Here is an 18,292-nt window from a genome sequence, read left to right as displayed (position 1 = left end):
AGTGCCGTTCTAGTTCTTCATATGTTGCAATTTGCTGTTTTATATCAAGCTTGTCATAAGAATTTAGTATTGATTTCTGAATTGCTGACAGATTCCTTTTCCACCCAAAAATATTCATTTTACTCTTCCCTTTTGGTTTGCTGGTATTTGTACATTTGCTGGACTTAATTTTACCCTTTAACACAATTTATTTTGTATGAGGCATAGGATAGTGGTATGGATTAATTTAAATTCTAAAGTTGCATATTAAGTAAAGTTTTTAGAAATATCTAACTATGTATTAAATCTTCCTTTGCTTCGTTTTTAATTTTTGGGGGTGGATAGGATGTGGCAAAAGCATTTGCATTGCAAACCTTTAAAATCGAGCAGAATTAAAGGTGCAGTTTAACTTTATAAAACACAGCACAAGTATTTAATGTGAGATAATTTGCCTCATTGGAACTTTGTTTATGGTCACCTGTCGCATGAATGATTTAAAGATTTTTATGATGGTTTGTTGCAGTGATTTAATGTTTCAAGGTTCAATTCTAGCAATATATCAACTGATAAACTGCACTTTTGTTTAAAGTATCAAGTTTGTTTCTCCATCTGAGACATTGCCTTAACGCACTGTTTCCCTTGTACGCTCAAATCTCATGTTGATCGAGTCATTATCAAGTAATGTCTTTGTATTTTACATGAACTGATTCTTAATCTTTATCTCCCTGAGTGGACCTTTATTTCAATAAAAGTATTGTACACAATGTTTTGATCCTTTTTTTTTTTTTTTTTTTTTTTAACTATGAACATAAGGAATATCTAATTAAGTATTGCTTTGTGAAGGGATTTCCATATTTAATCTGTGTAACGACATATTATTGACATGGGAGGTATTCTTTTTTTTATTTTTTTTTTCCCCTCTTGCAGTAGGTTGTAAAACTTAATGTGAATAACTTTGCAATGCCATACTTCAATATCCAGTGTCACCAACTCATTTTTTTGTTTGGCTTGCTAATCATACAAAACGTCTTGGTGGATATAGAAAGCAAATTGTTCACAAATATTTTAAATCTCTAATGCAATGCATTTGTATATACCTACTTTTAGTACTTTACTTGTAATTATGCTTTTCTGAGGTGTTCAAAATTAGATGCTTCCTTAATTTCTGTAATTGGAATATTAGTTGAATGACATTGAAAGATTCATTTTATTTTAATATTTTGCATTGTAGTTAAATGCATATGCTGATGTAACATATATTTAATTCCATCAAATTTCATTTTAAAAGCAATTAACCTCAAAGGTCTTTAAAAAAAAATGTAGACTTTGCTAAAACAAATGTCAGACCATTTGGCTATCATTGGATCAACACTTGATCATATTTTAGAGAATGCTTATTTTAAAAAACCCCAAAAACGTTCGTATTGTCAATTATAGCACTGACCATGTTTTTTAAGTTGTTAAAGAAGTCTTTAGAGTATAAATTTAAATCCTCTTTTTGACTTGTAATCTTGATTTCAAGTTGTCAAAAAGCATTGTATTATCCGAAATTTTATTTACTGCAAAGTCTCACATAGCCTGTGGTCTGGAATAATGGGAAACATTTTAAAAAATTTTCTCAAATTCGACATTTAATTATTAAAAATATATCGCACGAGTGTGATTATGCATTTTCTTTGCAATGTATACTTTTTATTTTAATGCAAGACTCATTTTAAAATCTTGATAATTTTTTTGAACCATAATATAAATGTTGCTTTACTTTATAAACCTGTAAAAGAAAATAAAAATGTACTTATTGATAACACTCGAGCTTCAAAAGTATCTTTTTTGGTTTCAATTGCTGTTCATTAAACAGTGAAATTATTTTAAACTCTACTTTGAGAAGTTTCTCAAAAATAGTATTGTCCAATTTGACTGACTTTCTACGAGGTGACAGCGGGCTGACCAGAATGGCATCTTGGTAAGGCTTTTTTTCAATGATGAGCACCCTTAAAATTATCTTCAAAAGGTGTTTAACTTTACCAAAATACCCAGTTTTCATTCATGCACTCTTTGGATTTCCCCAAGTATGTATGCATATTTTAGCACTGCTAGGTTTCATGGTTTTGGAATTATGGAGGACACACACTTCCCTTTTTTAAATTAATATATATTCCAAGCTGTTTTACTTGCAATTTTCAAAGTGCCCTCCCTCGTGATCGATGCACAATTGCAGCCGAGCAGGCACAGAGTGGCACACACGCTTGCAGAGCTCAATATCAATTTCCTCAAACTTTGCAGTGATTTGAGCCTTCAATTCCTGAATGGTACAAGGCTTTTCACGATAAACAATATTTCATGAGCCCTCAAAGAAAAAAAATCTGGAGGTGTAAGGTCTGGGGAGCGTGCCGGCCACTCGATTGGACCGCGGCGGCCGATCCACTTTCTGGAAAGTTTCCCTTTTTCCCTTTTTTCTCAGTTTCACTTCCCTTGACTTGAAAGGAGAAAAGTGTTCAGTACTTGGTCACATTTTATATTAAATGTAAATTTTACAATAAATAAATGGAATTTCAATTGGATCCCTGTGATTATGCTGTTTCTGAGAAAACTCCTTAAATATTACACTCTTTTGAGAATTACTTCCTTGAGAACAGCCCAGTGTCACCATGTTATCTGCTAGTCTTGTTGTATATAAAAAAAAAAAGTTTAAATAACTTAACAATATGCATTACGTTGATGTTGAAATCTGAGTGGGAATAATTCAAAATGCTTCATTTCACTCACTTTAAATGGAGGTGTAACCAAAGCACCCAACACAGCTTAGCAGCGAAGTGGAAGGATGGTTCACAGCAAGAATGCTTGTCAAAGATGATGGCTGACTAAAACAGATGGAAGATGACCAAGAAAATTCTGGTGGACAGTGTTACTTGGGCGAACAGTATCGCTATGGCAATTAAGGCTAGATCATCAGTTTTGGACAGTAGTTAAACAACATAATGTAATTTATTTCAAATGGACAGCCAAAAATCATCCAACAAGGTATTGTCTATTTTCATTGAATCCTTATTTATTTATTACCTTCGCCACCGAAGGTGGATGGAGGTTGTTTTCACCCCTGGCTGTTTGTGAACAAGATATCTCAAAGTTGTGGATGGATTCGGACGAAATCTGGCAGAGGGTAGTGTATGTGACAAGGACAAAATTATTAGATTTTGGTGACTATCCGGATTCGGATCCAGCTTGTATAATTTTTAAGTGATTCTTCACCATTGGGAGATAGGGCCAAAAACGATATATGTAGCAGGATATCTCAAAAAGCTATCGACGTATTTGGACAAAGCTTGGACAGTTTGTGTGGTCTAAGGACAAATAGATTCGATTTTGGTAATGATCTGAATATGGATTTGGACACGCCAATTATTCAATTTGTGAGTGATTCTTCACCATTGAGAGTTAGGGCCAAAAACGATACATAGCAGGATATCTCAAAAAGGATAAGGATCCCAGGATAAGTACTTTAATTGTGTAACATGAACGAAGGTACTTGTATGAACCGATACTTTAATTGTGTAAAATGAACTAAGATATCAATATTAACTGCGGAATGGTACTTTGTGTAAAATGAACTGAGGTACAAATTATCTACCCAAGAACAGTGCATTCTGTAATATGAACTGCGGTACTTGTATGAACCCAAGATCGGTAAATACATTGTGTAAAATAATCAAAGGTAGCAATATGAACCCAAGATCAGCACATTCTATTATTGGAAATAAGGTACTTGTATGAACCCAAGATAAGTATTTACATTGTGTAAAATAAACAAAGGTGCCAAGGTTGCACATATCTCAGCCATATCAGTCAATGATGAAGAATCACGAAAAAATTAAATAATTCTCATATCCGAATCCATAGTCAGATCTTCACCAAAATCGAATCTATTTGTCCTTGTCAGAAACTCAACCAAGTTTCGTCCAAATCCGTCCACAATTTTTTGACATATCCTGCTATGTATCGTTTTTGGCAGCATCTCCCAATGGTGAAGAATCACTTTTAAAAATTCTAGTATCCGGTTCTTAACCAAAATCTAATCATTTCGTCCTTGTGACACGCTACATCTCTGCGAAATTTCGTCCGAATCCGTCCACAACCTTTTGAGATATTTTGTTCACAAACAAACAAACGGACAGGGGTGAAAACATATCCTCCATCCACGTTTGGTGGCTTTGGTAATGAAACCAAGATCGGTACTTTAATTGTGAGAAATCAACGAAGGTATCAATATAAACCCAGGATTCTGATTTTCTTTATGTAAAATGAACTAAGGTACTTGTATGAACCCAAGATCGGTATTTACATTGTGTAAAATAAATGATGGAACCAATATGAAGTATGAACCAAAGATCAGTACTTTAATCCTGTAAAATGAACACAGGATCGATACTTTCATTGTGCAAAATAAACGAAGGTTCCAATATGACTCCAAGATCAGTAACTTAACTGTGTAAAATGAACTAATGTATTAACATGAACCGAGGTATGGTACTTTAATTGTTTGAAATAAACAGTTATCAATATTAACCCAGGATCGTTTTTTTCATGATGAAAATGAACAAAGGTATCAACATGAACAGAGATATGGTACTTTGTGTAAAATGAACGAAGGTATAAATATGAACCCAATATCGGTACTTTAATTGTGTAAATATAAACTAAGGTATCACCATGAACTGGTATATGTTCCTTTGATTATGTAAAATGAACTAAGGTACTTGTATGAACCCAAAATCAGGATTTACATTGTGTAAAATAAACGATGGTACTAATTTGAAGAATGAACCAAAGATCGGTACTTTAATCGTGTAAAATGAACAAAGGTACTTGTATGAACCCACGATCAGTATTTACATTGTGTAAAATATATGATGGTACCAATATGAAGAATGAACCAAAGATCGGTACTTTAATCGTGTAAAATGAACACAGGATTGGTACTTTCATTGTGCAAAATAAACGAAGGTACCAATATGACCCCCAAGATCAGTAATTTAACTGTGTAAAATTAACTAAGGCATCAACATGAACCAAGGTATGGTATTTTAATTGTTTGAAACAAACAAAGCTATCAATGTGAACCCAGGATCGGTACTTACATGATGGAAAATGAACAATGGCATCAATATGAACCAATATATGGTACGTTGATTGTGTAAAATGAACAAAGGTTTGTCAAATTAATTGTGTAAAATGAACCGAGGAATGTTACTTTAATTGTGTAAAATGAACCAATGTACCAATATGAACCCAAGATCAGTACTTTCATTGAAAAAAATAAACGAAGGTACCGATATGACCCCAAGATCAGTAATTTAATTGTATAAAATGAACGAAGGTATAAATATGAACTGAAGTATGGCACTTTAATTGTTTCAAATAAACAAAGCTATCAATATGAACCCAGGATCAGTACTTTCATTTTGGAAAATGAACAAAGGTATCGATATGAACTAAGATATCAATATGAACCGAGGAATGGTACTTTAATTGTGCAAAATGAACTGGGGTACCACTATCAACCCTTGATCAGTACATTCTGTAATCTGAACTGAGGTACTTGTCGGAACCCAAGATCAGTATTTACATTGTGTAAAACAAACAAATGTAGCAATTTGAAGTATGAAATGAAGATCGATACTTTAGTTGTGTAAAATAAACGAAGGCAGCAATATGAATCCAAGCTCAGTACTTTCATGATGTGAAATGAACCAATGATCAGGATTTTCATTGTGGAAAATGAACTAAGCTATCAATATGAACCGAGGTATGTTACTTTGATTGTGTAAAATGAACTAAGGTACCAATATCAACCCAAGATAAGTACATTAATTCTGCAAGATGCACTAAGGAACTTATATGAACCCAAGATCAGTTTCCGTTGTGTAAAACAAACAAATGTAGCCTTTTCAAGTATGAAGCCAAGATCGGTACTTTAATTTATAAAATAAATGAAGGCAGCAATATGAACCCAAGATAGGTATTTTAATTGTGTAAAATGAACTAACGTATTGATATGAACCCAGGATCGCTACTTTCATGATGTAAATATGAACAAAGATATCAATATGAACTGAGGAATGGAACTTTCTTTGTGTGAAATGAACTAAGGTTGAAATGTGAACCTGAGATTGATGCCTTATTGTGTAAATTAACGAATGTATGAATATGAACCTTGTATTGGCAGTTTAAATGTGTAATATGAACTGAGGTATGGTACTTTAAGTGTGTGAATCGAATAAAGTTATCAACATGACCGCAAAATCAGTCATTTAATTGTGTAAATGAACTTAGGCTTAAATCTGAACCCAAAATTGGTACTTTCATTGTGAAAAGGAAGTAAGGTATCAATATGAACCGAGGTATGGTAAATTGATTGTGTAAAATGAAATAAGGTATCAATATGAACCAACGTACAGAACTTTGATTGTATGATATGAACTAAGGTACCAATATGAACAAACGATCCGTACTTTAATTGTGTAATTGTAAACTCAGGTATTGACATGAACCCAGGATCGGTTCTTTCATTGTATGAAATGAACTAAGGTATAAATAGAAACCCAAGATCTGTACTTCTAATTGTGTAAAATTAACGAAGTTGTCAATACTAGGGCATGCCCGTACTATATATATATCTAAAATTATATCCCCCCCCTCTATTTACATGAAATGGTTTGGTCCATTCGCAAAGCCAAAGCGAACGGCTTGCGAGTACGGTGACAACCCCCCCCCTCTATTTACATGAAATGGTTTGGTCCATTCGCAAAGCCAAAGCAAACGGCTTGCGAGTACGGTGACAATCCCCCCCCCCCCCCCCCCTCTATTTACATGAAATGGTTTGGTCCAAAGCGAACAGCTTGCGGAGTTTGGTAAAGAAATCGCCATAGCTCGGTAACTACTTCTCCGATTAATATGAAACCTTGAAAAGGCACATGTTCGGGTCCCCAGAAATATACCTGGCAAGTTTCAAGTATATCGGACCCGTGGTTGTCGAGAAACAGCGGTCACAGACAAACACACAGAGATTACTGGAATTATAGATAGATGAACTGAGGATTGGAACTTTGTGTGAAATGAACGAAGGTATCAATAGAACCCAGGATCAGTGCATTCATCTATCTATAATTCCAGTAATCTCTGTACGTTTGTACGTCTGTTTGTCTGTGACCGCTGTTTCTCGACAACCACGGGTCCGATATACTTTTAACTTGCCAGGTATATTGCTGGGGACCCGAGGATGTGCCTTTTCAAGGTTTCATATTAATCGGACAATTACTTACCGAGCTATGTCCAAAAAACGATTCAACCAATCAGAGAGCAGCGAACGATCGCGTGTGCCGAACGTGGAGGACACACTCTGCCTCGGATGGCACATTTGAGAGCGTATTCATTTATTTCACGTTTGCAAACTATGTTGGCGTTAAACTATGTTTTAAAACTAATAAAACCGAATTTGCGATTCGTTCGCTTTCCTGCGCGTTTGTGCACGCGATGGCGATTTCTTTACCAAACTCCGGAAGCCGTTCGCTTTGGACCAAACCATTGCATGTAAATAGAGGGGGGGGATTGTCACCGTACTCGCAAGCCGTTCGCTTTGGACCAAACCATTTCATGTAAATAGAGGGGGGGGGGATATAATTTTAGATATAGATATAGTACGGGCAATGCCCTAGTTATGTAAAATGAACTAAGGTATCGATGTGAAACGAGCTTTGGTAATTTGTGTAAAATGAAAAAACATACCAATATGCACCCAAGATCATTACATTAATTCTGTAATATGAAGTAAGGTACTTGGATTAACCCAATATCAGGATTTCTATTGTGTAAAATAAACAAAGGTGCAAATATATAGTACGAACCCAAGATCGGTACTTTAATTGTGTAACATGAACTAGGGGATTAGTATGAACCCCACATCGGTACTTTTATTGTGTAAAAGTAGCTAAGGCATCAATATGAACCCAAGATAATTACATTAATTGCGTAATATGAACTGAGTTACTTGTATGAACCCAAGATCAGTATTTACATTGTGTTAAACGACGGTAACAATATGAAATATGAAACCAAGATTGGTACTTTAGTTGTGAGAAATAAATGAAAGTGTCAATTTGAACCCAGGATATTCATTTTCATTGTGTAAAATGAACTGAGGTATCAATATTAACCCAAGATCAGTACTTTAATTGCGTGTATATAAACTAAGGTATCAATATGAACCCAGGATCGGTACTTTAATTGTGTAAAATGAAATAAGGTATCAACATGAAGGGAGGTATGTTAAATTAATTGTGTAAAATGAACTAAGGTACTTGCATGAACCAAAGATCAGTATTTACATTGTGTAAAAAAAGATGATGGTACCAATATGAAGAATGAACCCAAGATCGGTACTTCAATCATGTAAAATGAATGAAGAAAATATTATTAGCACATCAACGGTACTTTCATTGTGTAAAATGAACTAAGGTATCAATTTAAACCCAAGATCGGTACTTTAATTGTGTAAAATGAACTAACGTATCAATACGAACCCATGATCGGTACTTTAATGATGTAAAATTAACAAATGTATCAATATGAACCGAGGATTGGAACTTTCTTCATGTTAAATGAACTAAGGTATCAAAATGAACAAAGGTATGGGACTTTAATTATTTAAAATAAACAAAGGTATCGATATGGATGTCGGATCCGTACTTTCATCATGTAAAATGAACGAAGGTGTCATTATGAACACAGGATCGCTACTTTCATGATGTAAATATGAACAAAGATATCAATATGAACCGAGGATTGGAAGTTTCTTTGTGTGAAATGAACTAAGGTACAAATGTGAACATAAGATTGGTGCTTTAATTGTGTAAAATCAACTATTGTATGAATATGAACCTATGATCGGTACTTTAATTGTGTAAAATGAACTTGGATACCAATATCAACCCAAGATCAGCACATTCTGTAACATGAACTAAGGTACTTATATGAACCCAAGCTCAGTAATTGCATTGTGTAAAACAAACAAATGTAGCAATATGAAGTATGAAACCATGATCGGTACTTTAATTGTGTAAAATAAACGAAGGCAGCAATATGATCCCAAGATCGGTACTTTAATTGTGTAAAATAAACGAAGGCAGCAATATGATCCCAAGATCGGTACTTTAATTGTGTAAAATGAACCTGGATACCAATCTTAACCCAAGATCAGCACATTCTGTAACATGAACTAAGGTACTTGAAGGAACCCAATATCAGTATTTTCATTGTGTAAAACAAACAAATGTAGCAATATGAAGTCTGAAACCAAGATCGGCACTTTAATTGTGTAAAATAAACGAAGGCAGCAATATGAGCCCAAGATAGGTACTTTAATTGTGTAAAATGAGCTAAGGTATCAATATGAACCGAGGTATGATACTTTGTGTAAAATGAACTAAGATACCAATATGTACCCAAGATCATTATATTAATTCTGTAATATGAAGTGAGGTACTTATGTAAACCCAAGATCAGTATTTATATTATGTAAATATACGAAGATATCAATATGAACCCCTGGGTCGGTACGTTCATGATGGAAAATGAGTTAAGGTATCAACATGAACCCAGGTATGGTACTTTGTGTAAAATGAACTAAGATACCAATATGTACCCAAGATCATTATATTAATTCTGTAATATGAAGTGGGGTACTTATGTGAACCCAAGATCAGTATTTATATTATGTTAAATAAACGAAGGTACTTATAAGTATGAACCCAAGTTCGGTACTATAATCACGTAAATGAACGAAGGTTTCAATCTGAACCCAAAATTGGTACTTTTATGGTGTAAAATAAACAAAAGTACCAATATGAACCCAGGATCGGTACTTAAATTGTGTAAAATGCACTAAGGTATCAACATGAAGCGAGGTATGTTCCTTTGAGTGTGCAAAATGAACTAAGGTACTTATATGAACCCAAGATCAGTATTTGCATTGTGTAAAAAAATGATGGTACCAATATGAAGTGTGAACCCAGCATCGGTACTTTAATGGAGTAAAATGAACAAAGGTGTCAATATGACCCCAAGATCATCTTATTATATTAGAGCAAATGCACATGGTTATGTCGGTTTGTCTGTGTGTTTATATGCGACCAGAACGTATTCTTCTTCCTCAAATACAATTAATACCCAAAACACAGTCCGTGAAATCTTATTTACGTTTCGACTGCTGAGACCCATCAGACCTTTGACGACCCTTTAATTCCCCCAAGACCCTGAAGACGACCAAAGACCCAAAACACCTCAAGGCGAAAAAGTCCCTGAAGATCCAAAACATCCTGAATACCCAAAAGACACTTAAATACCCAGAGGAACAACAAGACCCTTAACATCCCGAAGACCCAAACGACACCAAAGACACTGAAGATCCTGAAGACCCAAGACCCAAAACACCCTGAAGACCCCAACGACCCTGAAAGGCCCGTAAGACCCAAAATACCTTGAAATATCCCAAAGACCCAAAAAGACCAAGACCATTAAAGACCCAAAGGAAACAAAAGACCCTTAAGACTCAAAAGCCCCTAAAGACACCGAAGAACCAGGAGACCCCAAAGATGCAAAACACCATGAAGACCCAAAAGACACAGAAATGGTCAACGACGCCTATCCCTCTAAAACGACGTGTGGTGAGGCGTGCGAAATGCGCCGAATCACGATAGTAAGTTTAATTATGTGATGTGAACAAGGGAACCAATATGAGCTGAGGGATGATACTTTAATTGTGTAAAATGAACTAAGGTATCAATATGAACTGAGGTGTGGTACTTTGATTGCGTAAAATTAAATAAGGTTCTAAATATCAACCCAAGATCAGTACATTAATTCTGTCATATGAACTAAGGTACCTCCATGAACCCAAGAGCAGTATTTACATTGTGCAAAACAAACGAAGGGACCAACATGTAGTATGAAACCAAGATCGTTGCTTTAACTGTGTAAAATGAACTAAGGTATCAATATGATCCTAGAATCGGAACTTTAATTGTGCAAAATGAACAGAGGTATCATAAGGAACCAAGGATCACAACTACAATTGTGTGAAATGAATTCGGTTATCAATATCAAGCCAGGAAGGTACTTTAAATGTGTAAAATGAGCGAGGGTACAAATATGAACCCAAGATCAGTATTTTCATTGTGTAAAATAAACAAGGATACCGATATGGCTCCAATATCGTCACTTTAATTGTGTAAAATAAACAAGGATACCGATATGGCTCCAATATCGTCACTTTAATTGTTTAAAATGAACTAATGTATAAATATGAACCCAAGATTGGCTCTTTCATTGTGAAAAGGAAGTAAGTGTATCAATATGAACCGAGGTATGGTACTTTGTGTAAAATGAACTAAGGTATAAATATGAAACCAGGATTGGTACTTTAATTGTGTAGAATGAACAAAGGTATCGAAACTAACTGAGGATTGGAACTTTCTTTGTGTGAAATGAACTAAGGTTGAAATGTGAACCTGAGATTTTTGCTTTAATTGTGTAAATTAACGAATGTATGAATATGAACCTAGTATTGGCAGTTTGATTGTGTAATATGAACTGAGGTATGATACTTTAAGTGTGTGAATTGAACAAAATTATCAACATGACCGCAAGATCAGTCATTTAATTGTGTAAATAAACTTAGGTTTCCATCTGAACCCAAGATCGGTACTTTTATGGTGTAAAATCAACGAAGGTACCAATATGAACCTAGGATCGGTACTTTGATTGTGTAATCTGAACTAAGGAATCAACATAAAGCGAGGTATGCTCCTTTGATTATGTAAAATGAACTAAGGTACTTATATGAACCCAAGATCAGTATTTACATTGTGTAAAACAAACGACAAAACCAATATGAAGTATTAAACCAGGATCGGTACTTTAATAGTGTAAAATAAATTAAGGTAGCAATATGAAGTCCGAGAACGTCACTCAGAAGAGAGCATATCTCCGCCTGGTTGGCCACATCACTCAATTGTGAAGAATCGCTTAAAAAATTAAATAATTATCATATCCAAATCCATATTCAGATATTCACCAAAATCTAATCTATTCTCCGTGTCGCACCCACAACCTGTCCACCAAGTTTCGTCCAAATCCATCCATAACGTTTTGAGATAACTTGCAATATATCGTTTTTGGCCCCATCTCCCAATGGTGAAGAATCATCAAAAAAATTAAACAATTCTTATATCCGAATCGACATTCACATCTTCACCAAAATCGAATCTCGTTGTCCTTGTAACACACCCAACCGGTCAGATACCAATTTCGTCCAAATCCGTCCACAAATTTCGAAGAATCACTTAAAAATTTTCACTAGCCGGATCCGAATCTTCACCAAAATTGAATCCATTCTTCCTTGTCAGACACACAACCTCTCCAACAAGTTTCGTCCAAATCCGTCCACAAAATTTTTGAGATATCCTGTTCTGTATCGTATTTGGCAGTATCTCCCAATGGTGAAGAATCACTTAAAAATTATACCAGCCGAATCCGGATCTTAACCAAAATCTAATCATTTCGTCCTCGTCATATACGCTACATCTCTGCCAAATTTTGTCCGAATCCGTTCACAACCTTTTGAGATATTTTGTTCACAAACAAACAAACATACAAACAGACAGGGGTGAAAACATAACCTCCATACACCTTTGGTGGCTGTGATAATGAAACCAACATCGGTACTTTAATTGTGAGAAATCAACAAAGGTATCAATATGAACCCAGGATTCTGATTTTCTTCGTGTAAAATGAACTAAGGGACTGAGTCACATGAAAAAGTAAGTACACCCCCTACATTTATCACTACTTCAAATACCTAAAATTAGAATCGGGTGCAAATGATTAGAACATCGTCAGAGAGGATCTTGGAGGAACCTGTCTTATTTAAACCTCAGACATTTAGTTTGGTTTGCTCTTTGTTGTTGAAGTGTGCGGCGTCACCATGCCGAGATCAAAAGAGCTCTCTGAGGCCTTCAGAAAGAAGGTTATAGATGCCGACGAGTCTGGGCAGGGATTTAAAAAGATCTCCAAACAATTTGAAATCAATCATTTGACTGTCTCGAAGATAATCTACAAGTGGAGAAGATTCCAAACAACTGCCAACTTGTTCAGGCCAGGCCGCCCCACCAAGTTCAGCCCGAGAGCAGACCGCAAGATGCTGAAAGAAGTCTCTAAGAATCCCAGAATGTGATCACGGGACCAACAGGTAGCTCTTGCCACTGTTGATGTCAAAGTGCACGAGTCTACCATTAGAAAGAGGCTGCACAAATTTGATCTACATGGGAGGTGTGCCAGGAGGAAACCTTTGCTGTCCAGAAAGAACATCAGGGCAAGACTAAATTTTGCCAATGAACACCTCGGCAAAGACCAGCACTTCTGGAACAATGTGCTCTGGACAGATGATTCAAAGGTAGAGCTATTTGGCCACAGTACCAGAAGACATGTTTGGCGAAAACCAAAGACAGCATTTGACCACAAGAACCTGATACCAACTGTAAAGCATGGTGGTGGAAATATTGTGGTTTGGGGCAGCTTTGCTGCATCAGGGCCTGGGCAGCTCAACATCATAGAATCCACTATGAATTCTTCATTGCACCAGAGGGTGCTTGAGGATAATGTGAGGCCATCTGTCGGAAAGTTGAAGCTCAACCGAGGGTGGACCTTGCAACATGACAATGACCCTAAACATACCAGTGAATCCACCAAGGAATGGCTGAAAAAGAAATGGAGGGTTCTGGAATGGTCAAGTCAAAGCCCGGATCTAAATCCCATCGAGATGTTGTGGGGGGATTTGAAACGGACTGTGCATGCAAGAAACCTCTCAATCATCGCACAGCTGAAAGAATTCTGCATGGAGGAGTGGGCAAAAATTTCTCCCAGTCGATGTCAGAGACTGGTAGACAGTTATAAGAAACGCCTACTTGAGGTTGTTTCTGCCAAATGGGGCAATACCACCTATTGGAGCCAAGGGTGTATTTACTTTTTCCACAGAAGGAAATGGCATCTCTCTTAATTTTTTGTTGAATAAATTATTGCAAAGTCAATTTTTCATTGTTTTTTGTTCAATTAGATCACCTTTATCTATAGATAGTTTAAATGAAGATCAAATATCGATATGTCCACATATGTTAAGATTTAAAAAAAAACATTTCATGGGGTGTACTTACTTTTTCGACATGCGAAATTTGCATTTATGTTTATTTAAATTATACAGTGGACTACAAAATGTAAATGTTTCATGATATTTGTTATATTATTTCACCTTTATTTATCAACATTGTTGAAATGAAGATCAAATAGCTGTATGTTGAAAAAGTCAAAAGTTTACATGGGGTGTACTTTTTCACGTGACTGCATATGAACCCAATATCAGTGGTTTAATTGTGTAAATATAAACTAAGGTATTAATATGAAACCAGGATCGGTACTTAAATTGTGCAAAAAGAGCCAAGGTATCAACATGAAGTGAGGTATGTTCCTTTGATTGTGTAAAATAAAAAAATGATGGTACCAATATGAAGAATGAACCCAAGATCGGTACTTTAATCGTGAAAATGAACGAATAAAATTTTATGAACACAGGATCGGTACTTTAATTGTGTAAAATGAACAGAGGTATGGTACTTTAATTGTTCGCAATAAACACAGGTATCAATATGGACGTATTATCCGTACTTTCATCGTGTAAAATGAACTAAGGTGTCAATATGAAACCAGGATCGCCACTTTCATTTTGTAAATATGAACAAAGATTTCCAATCCTCGGTTCATATTGATCTTTCTTTGTGTGAAATGAACTACGGTATCAATATGAACACAGGATTTGTACTTCATGTAAAATGAATTGAGGTATCACGATGAACCCAGGTATGGTACTTTGTGTAAAATGAACTAAGATACCAACACGTACCCAAGATCATTACATTAATTCTGTCATATGAAGTAAGGTACTCATATGAACCCAAGATGAGTATTTACATTGTGTAAAACAAACAAAGATAACAATATAAAGTATGAACCCAAGATTAGCACTTTGATTGTGTGAAATGAATGTAGGTATCAATATGACCCAAGGATTGGTGTTTAATTGTGTAAAAAATAAACTAAGGTAGCAATATGAACCCAGGATAGGTACTTTGTGTAAAATGAGCTAAGGTAGCAATATGAACCCAGGACAGGCACTTTAATTGTGTGAAATGAACGAAGGTATTAATATGAACTGAGGATCGGTATTTAATTGTTTAAAAACAAACAAACTAAGGTATCAATATGAACCAAGGTATGGTACTTTGATTGTGGAAAATGAACGAAGGTATTAATATGAACCGAGGATCGGTATTTAATTGTGTAAAAAATAAAATAAGGTGTCAATGAACCCCTGTGTCGGTACTTTCATTACGGAAAATGAACTAAGGTGTCAATATGAACGCAGAAATGGTACATTGTGTAAAATGTACTAAGATGCCAATATGTACCCAAGATCATTTCATTAATTCTGTAATATTAAGTAAGGTACTTGTATGAACCCAAGATCAGAATTTACATTGTGCAAAACAAACGGAGGTATCAATATGAACCCAGGATAGTTACTTTAATTGTGTAAAATAAACTAAGATGCCAATATGTACCCAAGATCATTACATTAATTCTGCAATATGAAGTAAGGTACTTATGTGAACCCAAGCTCAGTATTCACATTGTGTAAAATAAACAAAGGTATCACTATGAATCCAGGATAGGTACTTTAATTGTGTAAAATGAATGAAGGTATCAATATGAACCAAGGTGTATCTTACTTCAATTGTGTAAAATGAACGAAGGTATCAATATGAAGGGAGGATCGGTATTTAATTGTGTAAAAAAATAAACCAAGGTATCAATATGAACCCCTGGGTCGGTACTTTCATGATGGAAAATGAAATAAGGTGTCAATATGAATGCAGGAATGGTATTTTGTGTAAAATAAACTACGATACCAAAATGCACCCAATATCATTCCATTAAATCTGTCATATGAAGTAAGGTACTTATATGAACCCAATATCAGTATTTACATTGTGTAAAATAAACGAAGGGATCAAGATGAACCCCATGTCAGTATTTACATTGTGTAAAATAAACGAAGGGATCAAGATGAACCCCATTTCAGTATTTACATTGTGTAAAATAAACGAAGGTGGCAATATGACCCGAGGATCGGTATTTAATTGTGTAAAAAATAAACTTTGGTATCAAGATGAACGCAGGAATGGGACTTTGTGTAAAATGAACTAAGATACCAAGGTCATTACTTTAATTCTGTAAGATAAAGTAACATACATATATGAACCCAAGATCAGCATTTACATTGTGTAAAATAAACGAAGGTACCAATATGACCCCAAGATCATTACATTAATTCTGTAAGATGAAATAAGGTACGTATATGAACCCAAGGTGAGTATTTACATTGTGCAAAACAAACAAAGGTAGCAATATGAAGTATGAAACCAAGATCGGCACTTTCATTGTGTAAAATGAACGACGGTATCATTATGAACACAGGATCGGTACTTCATGTAAAATGAACTGAGGTATCAAGATGAACCGAGGTATGGTACTTTAATTGTGCAAAATGAACGACGGTATCAATATTAACACAGGATCGGTACTTCATGTAAAATGAACTAAGGTATCAAGATGAACCGAGGTATGGTACTTTAATTGTGCAAAATGAACGACGGTATCAATATTAACACAGGATCGGTACTTCATGTAAAATGAACTGAGGTATCAAGATGAACCCAGGTATGGTACTTTAATTGTGCAAAATGAACGACGGTATCAATATTAACACAGGATCGGTACTTCATGTAAAATGAACTGAGGTATCAAGATGAACCCAGGTATGGTACTTTAATTGTGCAAAATGAACGACGGTATCATTATGAACACAGGATCGGTACTTCATGTAAAATGAACTGAGGTATCAAGATGAACCCAGGTATGGTACTTTAATTGTGCAAAATGAACGACGGTATCAATATTAACACAGGATCGGTACTTCATGTAAAATGAACTAAGGTATCAAGATGAACCCAGGTATGGTACTTTAATTGTGCAAAATGAACGACGGTATCAATATTAACACAGGATCGGTACTTCATGTAAAATGAACTAAGGTATCAAGATGAACCGAGGTATGGTACTTTAATTGTGCAAAATGAACGACGGTATCAATATGAACCTAGGTATGGTACTTTGTGTAAAATGAAATAAGATACCAACATGTACCCAAGATAATTACATTAATTCTGTAATATGAAATTTGGTACTTGTATGAACCCAAGATCAGTATTTACAGTGTAAAATAAACGAAGGTATGCATATGAACCCAGGATAGGTACTTTAACAATGGAAAATGAACTAAGGTGTCAATATGAATGCAGGAATGTACTTTGTGTAAAATGACCTCAGATACCAATATGTACCCAAGATCATTACATTAATTCTGTAATATGAAGTAACCTGCTGGTATGAACCCAAGATCAGAATTTACATTGTGTTCAATAAACAAAGGTATCAATATGAACCCAGGATAGGTACTTTAATTGTGTAAAATGAATGAAGGTATCAATATGAACCAAGGCATGGTACTTTGATTGTGTAAAATTAACTGCAGCATCAATATGAACCAAGGTATGGTACTTTGTGTAAAATGAACTAAGATACCAATATGTACCCAAGATAATTACATTAATTCTGTAATATGAAATAAGGTACTTGTATGAACACAAGATCAGAATTGACATTGTGTAAAATAAACGAAGGTATCAATATGAACCGAGGATCGGTATTTAATTGTGTAAAAAATAAACTAAGGTATCAATATGAACCGAGGATCGGTATTTAATTGTGTAAAAAATAAACTAAGGTATCAATATGAACCCCTGGATCAGTACTTTAATAATGGAAAATGAACTAAGGTGTCTATATGAATGCAGGAATGGTACTTTGTGCAAAATGAACGAAGATACCAAGATCATTACATTAATTCTGTAATATGAGCTAAGGTACTTATATGAACCCAAGATGAGTATTTACATTGTGTGAAACAAACAAAGGTGGAAATATGAAGTATGAAACCAAGATCGGTACTTTTATAGTGGAAAATAAACGAAGGTACCCATATGAACCCAGGATTGGTACTTAAATTGTGTAAAATGAACTAAGGTATCAA

The 18,292-nt window shown here is 35.0% G+C and overlaps 3 long non-coding RNA genes across 3 annotated transcripts; 2 read left to right on the top strand and 1 right to left on the bottom strand.

Annotated features, from left to right (window-relative positions):
• The first annotated feature begins 7,936 nt into the window (after nt 1-7,936).
• LOC144889037 (uncharacterized) lies at nt 7,937-10,647 on the top strand. Its single transcript, XR_013621543.1, has 3 exons — nt 7,937-8,490; nt 8,695-9,109; nt 9,162-10,647. It is a non-coding gene; the product is annotated as an uncharacterized LOC144889037 (long non-coding RNA).
• LOC144889038 (uncharacterized) lies at nt 10,395-12,410 on the bottom strand. Its single transcript, XR_013621544.1, has 2 exons — nt 11,303-12,410; nt 10,395-11,250 (listed from the first exon to the last, which is right to left on the bottom strand). It is a non-coding gene; the product is annotated as an uncharacterized LOC144889038 (long non-coding RNA).
• A 3,211-nt stretch (nt 12,411-15,621) lies between these two features.
• Nucleotides 15,622-17,934, top strand: LOC144889033 (uncharacterized). Its single transcript, XR_013621539.1, has 3 exons — nt 15,622-16,119; nt 16,172-17,056; nt 17,451-17,934. It is a non-coding gene; the product is annotated as an uncharacterized LOC144889033 (long non-coding RNA).
• The last annotated feature ends 358 nt before the right edge of the window (nt 17,935-18,292 follow it).

Source organism: Myxine glutinosa, unplaced genomic scaffold (genome assembly GCF_964187855.1).
Source record: "Myxine glutinosa unplaced genomic scaffold, kmMyxGlut1.1 SCAFFOLD_601, whole genome shotgun sequence".
Taxonomy (NCBI): Eukaryota; Metazoa; Chordata; class Myxini; order Myxiniformes; family Myxinidae; genus Myxine; species Myxine glutinosa.
This window is presented reverse-complemented; position numbering and strand designations above follow the sequence as displayed.